The sequence below is a fragment of the Octodon degus genome, unplaced genomic scaffold, assembly GCF_000260255.1.
Source record: "Octodon degus isolate 3935 unplaced genomic scaffold, OctDeg1.0 scaffold00036, whole genome shotgun sequence".
Taxonomy (NCBI): domain Eukaryota; kingdom Metazoa; phylum Chordata; class Mammalia; order Rodentia; family Octodontidae; genus Octodon; species Octodon degus.
In genome coordinates this window covers 1,506,101-1,520,004 of record NW_004524612.1, presented here as the reverse complement: position 1 = coordinate 1,520,004, position 13,904 = coordinate 1,506,101, and the positions used below count along the sequence as shown (strand labels likewise).

General features: G+C 38.2%; 1 pseudogene; it reads left to right on the top strand.

Moving 5' to 3' along the window:
* LOC101566002 overlaps positions 1–13,904 on the top strand; it is a 20,222-nt pseudogene that overhangs the window by 5,742 nt on the left and 576 nt on the right.

Below are 13,904 nucleotides of genomic sequence, written 5' to 3'. Positions count from 1 at the left end.
TCTCTAGAACATCTTTCAGCAGTCTGTGTAGGGTTGGCTTTGTCATCACGAAATTCTTTATCTGTACTTTGTCATGAAAGTATTTCACTTCTCCATCAAACTTGAAGGAGAGTTTTGCAGGGTATAATAGTCTGGTCTGGAATTTGTTTTCATAGAGGACTTGAAGTACTCTGCTCCATGCTCTTCTTGCCTGCATGGTTTGTGAAGAGAAGTAGGCTGTAATTCTGATGGGTTTTTCTTTGAATGTGATCTGCTTCTTTTCTCTAGCAGCTTTCAGGATATTATTCTTGTGCTGAATTTCTGGGATCTTGACTATTGTATGTCTTGGTGTGTTTTTCATTGGGATGAGGTTACTTGGCATTCTTTATGCTTCGGTTACCTGACTGTCAGATTGTTTCCTTATATTAGGGAAGTTTTCTGCTATTACTTCTGCCCATAATTTTTTAAATATTATTTGTATTGACTTCTTTCTCATTGATGCCTATTAGTCTCACATTGTTCATCTTTGCATCATCTTGTAGGTGATGGATTATTCTTTCCTACATCCTTGTTGTTTTGAAGAGATCCTTTCTTACCTTTTCACTAGCTGCACCAGCATCTTCAAGATCTGAAACTCTGTCTTCACTTTCACTTAAATGGTTTTTCAAGCTTGTGATTGAGGTTTTAATTTCCTCTATATTTCTTTGACTCTGCTTCATGCGATCTATTTCTTTCCTGTATTGCTCATTCAAGGAATCCATCATTTTTCTAATCTCTATTTTTTTTATCAATATCTTCTTTAGAAGCAGTTATAAATTCTTTTACTGCAGTGTTTTTATTAGATTGGGTTTCCTCCCTATGTTTCCTCCCTATGTAGAAATCCCTATGTTTCTGCAGTTGCTTCTTTACCTCAGATGCCATGAGTTCTGAGAATTCTTTTTTTATTTCAGAAAATAATTGCGCTCTCAGTTGCTCTATAACTTTCTGCTGTTGCTTATTTACTATCATTTTGTGTAGCACTGTGTTCTGACCTTTGTTGTAGATCTTCATTGTAGTTATAACCTTAGCACGTACTGAAGTTCATTTGCAGATCTACAAAGTTTGGATTTATCCAGCTGTGCCTGTCTTGGATCTGGCTGTTGTGCTCAGCTCCTTCCTGCTGCAGCCCTTGGGGGTGAACCTCTTGTGCCCCTCTGGCAAGATTTTCTGTTCTTGGACAGCTGGGTGTTTCTATCCTCTACACTCTGCAGGGATTGCAGCTGCAGGGTTTCACCCCAGGCCTGTATGCCTGGCCTGAGCTGAGCCTGGATGGGACAAGGTAGAGAAGTGGGTAGAGGCAGCTCTCCCACACACTCACCGGGCCTGAGGTAGGACTGGATCTGGGGTTCCCAGAATACAGCTGAAATTCCTACCCTGTGTGTGGGGTGTGTGGGGGTACTATGGATTGATGGAGGGCGTCCCAAGGGTGTGGAAGAGGGTTTCACCCGTGCTGCTCCTGGTTTGGAACCAGTAGTAGTTCCCACTGGTGCAGGGTGGCCAGAAGCTCTCAGACACACTCACTGGGCCTGGGCTAGGACTGGGTCTGGGGGTTCCCGGAATGCGGCAGAAATTCCTACTTGGTGGGCAGGGTGGGGGAGGTGCTATGGAGTGGTGGGGGGGTGTTCCAAGGGGGTGTAAGAGGGTCTCACCCACACTGCGCCTGGGCTTCGACCAGTAGCAGGTCCTGCTGGTGCAGGGTAGCTGGAAGCTCTCCCACACAATCACTGGTCCTGGGCTAGGACTGGTTCTGGGAGTTCCTGGAATGCAGCAGAAATTCCTACTCAGTGGGTTGGGTAGGGGAGGTGCTGCAGAGTGGTAGAGGTTGTGCCAAGGGGGTGAAAGAGGGTGTCACCCACGCTGCGCCTGGGCTGGCACAAGTAGGTCCCATTGGCGCAGGGTAGCTGGAAGCTCTCCCACACACTCACCGGGCCTGGGCTAAGACTGGGTCCCATCTTTTTTCTTTTTGTACAGTTCTGTACATCTTGTTGATGGAACCTCAGTGTCTCTTTCAGTGCAATACACCCTATTTACATAGTAATATAATTTTTGCTGATCCTACTGTGTAGGAAAGCATTGTATTCTTATGTTCTGTTATGCATTACAGTACTACATGTAAGAGTTATGCAAGTAAAAATGAAGTCATTAAGTTGGAGCTTCATTTGACCATTTCTTTGCTGTGAATCTTGTAATATATGTTCTCTATGCAATTCCTCATGTAAGGACCAATTCACTTAATGACCTGGTGGCAGTAACAGAACACAGTCCTTAAATCAGGTGTTTAAACCTGTAGACCTACACTTATGTTTATAGCTCATGCTCTTAACTCAGTTTGTCCACTAGTGTTTCCATTCCCTTGGTCTTCTTGGTGGTTTTTTTTTTTTTTTTTAAACTGAGGATTGCACTCAGGACCTCACACTTGCCAGGCAGACACTTATGGCACTGAGGGCTTCCCAGCCCTCCCTTGGTCTTAATCAAGAGTCACCCTTTTTTCCTGATTCCCTCTGGGACCCTGTCCCTTCAGCACCATCTGTGGTCCCCCCACCCCCACCCCGTCAGCCCTCACTCACTGCCTGCATTCACGATGCTGACAATGGCCCCAGCATTCGGCAGAGCTGAGCACAGGTCTGCACCTCTCTTCTTAGTGGCCTGGGAGACCTCCTTCCGTTACTGTCCTCTGGGGCTTCTTGAGAAATCTAGGATCAGCCCTTACCATCCGTTCCCAAGTAGTTTCGGTATCTACTAAAATTATTATTTTTCTTAATTAAAATGTTATTTATATTGGAAAATCCTTGCAGATCTGAGATTAACCTGTCTTAGTTATGGTGGGCTATTTTTATAAATTTATAACTTAATTTTATATTAGTACATTATTTTTAGAAGTAGCTGTTTTATACTGATGCTCATAAGTAACATTGTTTTGCCATGACCTAAGCTGATTTGGGTGGGAAAGACTACATCTGTTTCACGAAGTAGATGAAATGACTTTGGTCTATTTTTCTAGGCTTTATAATAATGCATTACAAAGGACATCATCAGTTTGAAATTTGAAAGAGTTTTAAAAGGTTTTTTTGGGTTTAGTTGAGTTTCCTTTCCCAACCGTGTTTGGATGGTGTTCATTTGATTACCTATATAAGTTCTCTGTAAGGTTTTCTACCTCAATTTTATAGGTGTTCAGATTAAAATTTATTAGAAATTTTTTATTCTTATTTTGATTTTCAAGTTTGTTAAATTTATGTGTGGTATACTTTGAATTTTGAATAGTAAAGTTATTTATTATTATTATTTTAATTTATTTATTTAGTTGTTTAGTACAGGATCGGATTTGTAGTGATCCTCCTGTCTCAGCCTCCCCAGTGCTGGGATTACAGGCATACATCACCATGCCTGCTTTTGGTTGTCAGCACTGCAGCCCACATCAGTGGTTGAACCTGGGCCCTTGCACTTGCCAGGTAGGTGCTTAGACCACTGAGCTATACCAGCCCTAAACCATAAAATTTTGTTATGACTCTGATAAACTTTAATTCAGTTTCTTTGTTAAGTAATAAGAGAACATACATTTGCAAGTGTTCTAGTAAAAATGCCTTAGCTGTATCCTATTCTACTTATGTTCAATATTTTAAAATTTTCTAAGTTTTATCTCTTCAATTAGGTTAATTTACTAAATATTTTAATATACTTACAATGGATTTACTTTTAATTTATAAGATAGTGCATTGCTATGAATGGATTGAAAGTAAGAATTAATATATTTATATGTGATATTTAGATTTTATGTGGTCTAGTAAATTTTTTTTTTTTTTGGTTCCACAGATTGAAACTCAGGGCCTTGTGCTTGCTAGGCAGGCACTTATGCTGCTGAGCTATCTCCTCATCAGTAAATGGTTATTTTTAAGAATATATGAAAATTAATTGTATTTCTTGATGGCAGTTGACATTTAATAAGCATTGATTTTCAATTTTATTACAGTTTTCATTATTTCTTAATATGAAAGTTTGTTAATAATGTGAACATTTTTAGCTATAATTATATATCTATATTTCTCATTGCATTTCTATTATATTTTAAATAATATGTTTTCTATACTATTTACCATCTTATATTACTTTCATGTACTTTTTAATTATTTATCTATAATTATATTTAGTGATTTTACATATTTGTTGGTCAAGACTAATTAAGCTTTGTAGTACATCTTTTTCATAGTGTTTGTCTCATCAGAATGTTGCTTAATTTTGTCTCTGTAAAATCTTTAACTTTTTAATATTAGTATTTAGAAATCTGTAGTTGCAATTATTCTGCATTATCTAATGGGTGACAATCTGCAAGGGATGAGCTCCAAGAGTGTAAAAGAAAAATTATTTGTAATTTATGAAGCTAAAAGCTACTCTGTGGGTGTTCTAAATATAACACATCAATTGTCCTGGAGGAATAAATTTGCATTCACATAGGGTAAAAATCAAACATAAATGTCAAGTATAATAGAGCATAGCAATATAAAGTATGTTTTAATAAAATAGAAGTTAATAAAGTAGTATTTACAAAACATATGCTTCTTGGGCCAGAGTTTTAAAAATTGTTTTCAAAATATATTATCAGAATTTCTGTGGTATAAGACAACAGTTCTATAAATGTACTTTAAACAGTTAATATTTCAATATGTAAGAGCATGTTTTTTACGCTTTCTATAACAATTTTCAGTCTCCCTGACTGGAGGAAATGCTAAATCATCTTGTCTTCTCTCTGTAGAAAATGACAGCCGGGAGTGTTCTGTATATATGATTGAAATTAGAATCATAGTTAAATATCTTCATCAAACAAAGCTTCAGACAGAAGCAGCTTCAAATCAAATTTTACCAAACATTTAAAGAAGAAACAGTATCAGTGATGCACAGCCTTTTCTAGGACATAGAAGAGAATCGAGTCATTTTACGAGGCTAGCCTTATCCCCACTCTAAAACCAGACAAGGACATCATAAAAAACATGACTAATCTTAGCAAATCAAATCCAACAACATAAAATAATGATAATACGGCATGGCCAATGGGTTTATGTCAAGAATGCAAGACTGGTTAAACATTTGAAAAACGAATCTTTAGAATTCGCATCAAAAGATGAAGGAAGAAACAAACCACAGGATCATTTTTAAAATGCAGGAAAGTATTTAGTAACATTTGGCATCATCTGCTCAAAAAAGACCTTTCACCCAATTAGGAATAAAAGAAAGTTTCCTTTGTTTAAAAAAGGCATCTACAAAAACTATAGCTAGGGCTGGCCAAATAGCTCTGTGGATTAAAGCACCAGAAAGCAGGCTCAGGGGACAGGGGTTCAATCCCCAGGCCTGCCCTGCCGGCCTCACCCCCAGGGCTTTCGGAGAATGCAATTGAGACTGGGTGTGGTGGCGCGCATCTGTAATCCCAGCTCTTGGGAGGCTGTAAACAGGCGGATCACTATGAGTCCAATCTAGTAGTGAGACCCTGAACACCCTGTAGACTGTTCCCTAAAATACAGAAAAAAAAAAAAAACCCCAACAAAAAACTAGTAACGTATTCAGTGGGGACAGTGAATCTTTACTCCTCAGGTGGAAACGAAGCAGTGATGTGTTTTTCCTATCAACCTTATACTGAAGGACCTAAGTGGTGCAACAATATAAGAAAAATAAATCAGTAGTACATGAAAGGGAGAAATAGCATTATGTATACTTATAATTACATAATTATCTACAGAATTTGAAAGGATTGACAAATATTTCTATATAAGTTATATTCCTATATGCCAGCAGTGCATAATTAAAAATTGAACTCAAAAGCTCCTTTTATATTAACAGCAAAATATTTAGATATAAAGTTATCAAAATGTATGCAAAATAAAAACATTTGTACGAAGCATATTACTCTCACTAGCAATGCTTCCTCTCCTTTAGTTGCCTTTTCTCATTACTACAAACATTCTGTATCAATTTAATGACCATTTTACATCTCCCCAATAGTAATATCTTCCCACAGATATTCTTTTTCAACGTTTGGTCATTAGTTCTCATGAGTATATAGTCACAACTTTTGTACAAACTTTCCCTGATCAATGGATTTTTCAAGGCTTTGTTAAATAAGAGAAAGGCTTTCTGTCTTGAAGTTGAAGGACTAACATGTCCTCCTTCAGTAGATACATAAAGAAATATATTTAGCATACATTTCCAGCCATTGCTGAAACTAACTCTTGCTGGTTCTTGGTGTTATTTCTAAATATCCTTTGGTTTCCACTGCATACAAGATCTTACTCTTTGGAAACTTAGTTTTACTTTTTATTTATATTCTGTTTTTCTGGTACTATGTTTGATTACAGTGATCTCACTACTCAAGACAATGGTTTCTTCAAGTGTTGATTTTATCCCATTCATTTCAATTTCTTTGGAATTCCTATTGTTAACTATGAATATAGTATTCCATCTTAAAGTACATTATCTTTGATCTAATTATGCTTGTGTATTTATGTACTTGGTAATTTTTTCTCCACTTTTCATGATCTTTTGTTTACTCAGTTTCCTGTTCTATTGATTCTAGTTTTGGTTAGCATTCTCAGCAAATCTTATTCTGTATGTCTCTGCTTGAATGACACGTTCTCTTTTCCATCATGTACTTTGTTTTTTTATGTGGATTTTCATATTATTTTATATTTTTAAATACTGAAAAGTATTTTATAGTGCTATGATTGATTTTACTCAATCATTTGTCTTTGAATTTATTGTTCTTTTCTATTGAATAATCTCATTATTGTTATTTTGCACAGATTCAGTGGCACTTTCTGCCTAGAGTCTAGAATAGTTTGTGAAATGGGATATGTGCTTGTTTTTTCTCTGTTCTTCCCTTTGCTTTCAATGCATATGCTACTAGAAGCATATTTTCTTTTTTTTCAAACAATATATCCCTTCCAATATTGTGCATTTTATCTATTATGAACTAGGAACACATTACTAAAATTTATTATAATTAGCCTACGATATAAGCAAGAGAGTCTGAATAAGAACACAGAGGTCTCTTGTTCTAGTGCTGTATTCATATTTATTTATTTATTGAATGTATTTTTAACACGTAGATATCATAATACTTTGCTTATGGAATTTTCCCCATTCCTTACCTATTCTTTGCCATTTTATTTTTACCCTTTTGGTTCTGGGGAATGAACCCAGGGTCTTGAGCATGCTCTGAATGTGCTCTAATCCTGAGCTGCACACCCAGCATTGTTGCTATTGTTTAGATGATTGGGATTTCCAGATAAAGGTAGTTCTACTATGATAATTTTCTAATGTGTCCTCTTTGGCTCTTCAGAGCCTTCACCCCATGACAAGACAAAGCTCCTTTGGCATAGGAGCTGAATCTTCTTTCTCCTCTCTCTAAGTTAAAAGGATAATGAATATTGCATCTAATGCTAATTCCTTCTGACAGCCCTACTCAAGTCTTGGAGAAAAGTGTTTCCCAGGAGCAAGGTTCTGTGCCCCATGCTATGCTGGGACTTCTGGAACTTCACGGGACGCCTCCAAAGGGCTCAGCCAAGAGTTCACCAGGACTGCTGGCTGTCTCCTGGGTTCAAGTTGCAAGTCTTACACTTAAAGTTTGGAAAAGAGCAAAAACAAACAAACAAACAAACTCATGCCAGGCCCAAGAAAAACTGATAGTGAATCACCAGCTGGTTTCATATGAAAAAAAAAGAAGAAATTCAAGGTCGTTTAGAAAAGATTCCAGCGCCAAATGAAAGAATATCACAGAAGGTTTCTCCTAAGGAAGCTGCTTCCTACAAAGGCATTTTCCCTCCTCTGGGCTATGTTTAGCATGAGAAAAAAGGATCCAGCTGAATAAGAAGCTCTAGCTATTCTAGTCACTGCTAGTTCATGAGGTCATTAAGAAATAATAGTAAGGTAGTTTATTCAAGATACAATGAAAAGCAAAATAATAGTGTGTTAAGCAAGGAAAAATAGAAAGTAATTTTGAATATTAGATACTTTACTGGTTTAAATGCTTTTTACTACTGTCATTAATGTTAAAAATTCAAAAGTATGAAGTCTAAAGGGAGCAAAAGGAGTGACAAGACCCTGAGCCAGGCTAGAAGGTTGGGAGTAGTAAGAAAAACACTCCAACAAGGAAAAAATTAAAAATAAAGGTTGGAAGAGTGAAGTGAAGGTTAGAAAGTCAGTGCAGTGACTCATGTATAGGAACCAAAGAAGATCAAGAGATTTTTTAACCAGATGCAGCAAACAAACATTAATAAATCAATTTAACATGATATGTAGGAATACATGATTTAGAGTCTGATAGTAACTCTATTTTTAGTCACACTTCTACATAATTTTTAAGGTTAGAGGTACTGGCAAGGATTAAACTGGATTGATTTTTTTCTATTTCAGTCACGATTTTTAAATAAAAACTGTATATGGCAGAAGATTGAACTATGAGTTCCTCACACTTTTAGGAAAACATTATATAATAGGAGTATTGGAGATAAGGTCATTCCAGGGTTGATTAATTCAGTAGTTTCCCAGAGTCATCAGGCTGTCTGGTTCTTTCCATCTTTCTGCTCTGCCATTCTTATCCTTTTTGGCTTTCTTTCACAAACTGACCATCACCATGATCCCAAGGGGCTGAGAGTCATTTGAAGGTGAAAAATGATTTGAACAAGAAGTGGTTCTCACTGTGTGCCTACTGTCAGTAAAGAAAACTTGTCCTGGGATCTTCCCCGGGCTCGTGGTCTAAGATTGCATCTGGCAAGGAGCATGGGGAATGCCTCAGTGAGTGTGACTTGTCCCTGTCCTGTAGCTGTACTCAGAGCAGAGTACAGCTCTGACAACGTGTGAAACAATGACTATATGTTATTACAATTTTAGAGAATATGTGCTTAATAAATGGTGTACTATTTAAGAATAATCAAATCTTCTACAAAGAACAGGAAAAACAGACAAGGAAGACACATAAAACTCTGACACTTTGTGTCCTACAAAACTTTGTATGTTGAAACCTCACCTTCCAGGTGATTGGGGTGATGAGGTAAGGAATTTGGGAAATGAATGTATCATAGCACCAAAGACTTCTGAATAGGATCAGTGACTATATAAAAGAGGCCCAAGGGACTCAGAAACCTCTCTTGCAATCTGAGTTTTCATTAATAAGAAGGCTTCCTACAGACAAGGAAGCAAGATTCAGCAGAGGCTGCATCTGTTGGCATGTTGATCTCATTCTTCCCAGACTTCCAAACTTTGAAAAATAAATTCCTGTTGTTTATAATAGTCACTCTTCTCTTGTTGCTTGAGCAAATAACAGACACCCAAAATGAAGGAAGGAAAGGTTTATTTAGTTCATAGTTTGTGGAGGTTTCAGTCCATACTCGGCTGGCTGCAAGGCAGAGTGGCACATGGCAGAGGACAGCAGTTCATGGCAGTAGAATACAGCAAGAGCAAATGGGAGGAACAGCAGCAACAATGCAACAGAGAGCAAGTCTGTCTCCCTTATATTGCATTCAGGCTATCTACCCCAGGCTGGGAGTAGTACTCATATCCATAATCTGGGCAGCACTCATACCTATAATCCAGGCAGCACTCATGCCCATGGTCCCAGTGGATCATGAGTTAATCACAACTCTAGAAGTCCACCTCATGAGGCTTTGGGGGGACAACTAGACACAAACCATAATATTCCATCCCTGGACCCCCAAAGTCTCATGCACATCTTTTTGTGCAAGAGATTTTAGTCCATCTCTAAGAGTTGTCAAAGTCCTAACGGTTTCAGCATTGCAGAAAAGTTAAAGTTCCAAGTCTCTTCCTAGATCTAAGGCAAACTCTTAGCTGTGAGCCCCTATACAAATGAAAAGCTAAACACTTTCAACATTCATTGGCACAAGGCAAAGATTACCATTCCAAAAAGTACAAGCGACAAGGCAATACAAAGAATTAGGACCAACACAAGTCCAAAATCCATCAGGGCAAACATTAAATACATAGGTCCATGTGGAATATCGCAAGCAATCTGTGGCAAAGTGTGAGCTCCATGTGGTTCCACCCCTATGGTACTCTTGGTGGTAGCTCCTATGGCTTCTCTTTTAGGCCAGTTTTGCTCCCTCTTTGCAATTTCCCTTAGAAGATCTATGTTCCTGGCTTTTCCAAACTTCTGGGGTTTCCACTGAATAGGCTCCTCACTCACAGCCTTACACACTGCCCTCTCAGAGCACACTGCTTGGTCACCCAGGCCTTCTGAGATCTAGGTGGAAGCCTTCTTAACCTAAGAACTCTTGTATTCTGCAAGCACCTAAAGTCAGCACTGCATGAATGATGCCAAGGTCTGCTGTTAGGTGGAGCAGTAGCCAGGCTTTCTTTTCCTTGGCTGTAGGGGTTGGGTTGAGTGTCTCAATTGCTGAGCACTCTGACCCTGATTCCAAGGAATAAATTCTCCATGCCAAGTGCCATTCTGGATCCTGGTGTGGCTGCTGCTGTCATTCTGGAACATGGAGTTCTTCAGCTTTCCCCTCCAGGCATGATCTCTAACTCTTGCAATTCTGAGGCTGCAAAGGGTGGAGACCTGCTGCCTCCTGTCATGCCCTCAGGCCATCCTTTTGATTATCTTGTTACTTCTTAGCAATGAAGATCCTCTCAGCACTATCTTTGCACTCCAAAGCTTTATTGGAGCTTCCTTTCTGGCCAAACTCACAACATTTTAAATCATCCTGCTGGGCTCTTTACTCTTGATTCTCAACATAAATCTGACTAAAAGCCCTGAATAATAGCCATGCAACTGCCTCAATAGTCAACTGCTTTGACATATTTTTTTTTTTTTGCCAGATTAATCAGTTCATTATGCTTAATCTCAGTCTCATGCAAAGTCTCTGGACACAAGCAAAATTCAGACAAACTTTCTGCCATGCCATAGCACAAATTACTTGAAGTTAAACAAACAATGTAGTCCTTCTTCCCAGCAGAAATCTCCCCAGCCTGATCTTTACAAGCAGAGTTTTTATCAGCATTCTGGTCTTCTGAGCTCTGACCAGAATCTCCTATACAGAACAGCCAAATCTATCTCAGTGCTTATCTTGTGGGTGACATCTCTAAGCATTTTCTATCTCTTCTCATAAAGCATTCTCAAAAGCTAGTAATCCACATGATCAGGATTCACTATAGCAATGAGCCCACTTCTCTGGTACCAAATTCTGTCTCAGTTACTCTTCTCTTGTTGCTGGGACAAATACCCAACATCCAAAGCTAAGGAAGGAAAGGTTTATTTCACTCACAGTTTGTGGAGGTTTCAGTCCATACTCAGCTGGCTCCAAGGCAGAGTGGCACATGGTAGAGGGCAGCAATTTATGGAAAAACAGAAAAAGCTAATGGGAGGAGTAGTGGCAACAATAGCAACAGCAACTCTGTGTCTATCAAGTTACATTCAGGCTATCTGTTCCAGGCTGGGTGCAGTATTCACACTTAAAATCCCAGCAGCACTCATACTCATAATCCCAGTGGATCATGAGTTAATTACAAACTCTGCAAGTCCACCCCATTACTGGATGAGGCTTTGGGGGGACAACTAGACACAAACCATAATAATAATCTACCCAATCTTGGATATTTTGTTTGTTATAATAGCCTGAATAAATTAAAACACTCAGTATCGATTGTGGGATGAAGTGATTTCTGAGACATACTAGACAGAGACTAACCCAATTGAATTAATAAGGAGAGCACACAACTCATATGTTGGACAGAGCTACAAAGGATGGAAGAGCCAAATAAAATCACCAAATATTTTTGATTTGACAAATTATATCACTTTGGAAAACTACTGGTGGTACTCACTTTGGATCCATGACCCTTTCCTGGAACAAAATATCCAAGCTAGTGACTGCTGGAGTAGTTATTTATGAATTAGAGCTGGGCTAAGTCCTTTTGCTTTGTTGTGTTTAAATAGAAAATGAGTGTGGAACTTCAGGCATCTCTCATCTGCTGGACTCCTTTGTTGAATCACAACTCTGATTTTTTTTTTTTGCAACCACATTGGCTGCTAGAGAAGGGATGAAGAGAGGGAGGAAGAAAAAATAAAAATGAGATTAACTAATTCACTACACTTAATCTTCATTTTCTTTCAAAATCTCATGATATGAGAAAATGTAAACAAATTTTATACATGGCCAGTAGTCCAACTGCCAGTAGAGTCATTGTTCTTAAATGAAGCCTCCTGAGCCTGGCCTTTGCTGTCCACATTCCTATCAGAACTCTGGTATCCTAAACTCTAACAGATAGCATTTTAGTGTTTCTCTAGCTAGCCTCTGAAAACCTTTCTGAACATCTCCACAAACCAGTTCAAAAGGCTTCTAAGCAGGTACAGTCAGCAATGACCCCTCTCCTGGCACTCTGTGTTACTGTTCCTATTGCTGGACATAACACACAATACCCATAACCTAAATATAATTTGACTCATGTTCCAAGGGATATTCAGTCGATGATCAGTAGGTTTCAAGGTAGAAACATGCCAAGAGGGTGTGGTGGATTTTGTATTAAAGTTATAAATGTTTGATTACTCAGTAGAGGGCAACATGCAAGTTAAGCTATTTGGTTAGCCTGACTCTGTTTGGAAACATTTCTAATTTACTCTGTAAGCAGGGGTAATCTAAAAAGAGCACAGTGCTCTGCACGAGCAGAGATAGCAGAGATTGGAATTTGGGCTTGTGAAGCAGCTGGCTTGTCTAAGAGGATTTAACAGAGAAAAGTATACTGCAAAGAGAAGGAATTTATAAAATCTCAGTTGTATGTGCTAAGCACAAGACTACAGAAATGCTGGATGTAGTGGTGCACATCTGTAATCCCAGAACTTGGGAGGCTGAGGTAGGAGGATCATTGCAAGTTTGAGGCTAACCTGTACTGCATGGTGAGACCCTCTCTCAAACAAAAACAAAAACAAAAGAAATAAAACAATTTGGCCTTTAATCTATCTGAGTTGATCTTTGTAAATGGTAAGAGATAGGGATTACTTTCAATGTTCTGCATATAATAGTGGATTAAAGTGCCTGCAAGCAGGCACAGGGGCCAGGGATGGTCTGAGACAGCAACTGAGACTGGGCATGGTAGTGCGTGTCTATAATCCCAGCTCGTGGGAGGCTGTAAACAGGCAAATCACTATGTAGTCTGTTCTAGTAGTGAGACCCTGAACACCCTGTAGACCCTTCCCTAAAATTAAAAAAAAAATCAGTTGGCTGTAAGTGAATGAATTTACTTATAGTCTCTCTATTCAATACTGTGGGTGATGTTTCTGTTTGTCAATGCCATGTTGTTTTGACTGTTACTATGTTGTGGTATGCTGAGGTATTTAATTTCTGACTAACTATACTGGGAAAATCTCAGTGAACACTCAGGATTTCAGTAGAATTTTCAAGCAGTCCAACACTTAAAAATAGGCTAAATTTACCCCTAAGAGTAAAAGAAAATCTAGACCATCCTAATGATGTTTGAAAACAAACCTTGAAAGGTTTGACTAGAGCAGTAAATGGTTAACTAGCAGAACAAAACTTAAAACTCAATTAAGAAGACAACAAAATTGAAGCATACAAAAATGTAGCATTACAACATCCAGGACATAATAAGAAATTGCTAGATATGAGAAGCAAAAATCAAAACAAAAACAAAGTAAAAAGAAAAAAAAACACAGAGAATCATAGGAGAAATAATATTTGAAAAAAAAAGAAATGGAGGCCGGGGAGATGGCTCAGTGGAATAAGTGCTTCCCTGGCAAGCACAAGGGCCTGAGTTCAATCCCCGGTTCTGACAAAAAAAAAAAAAAAAAAAAAAAGAAAATAAAGAAGTGAAGGAGTTAATACATTAACTCTACAAGAGTTATTATAAAGATTTTCAAGGAATTCATAACA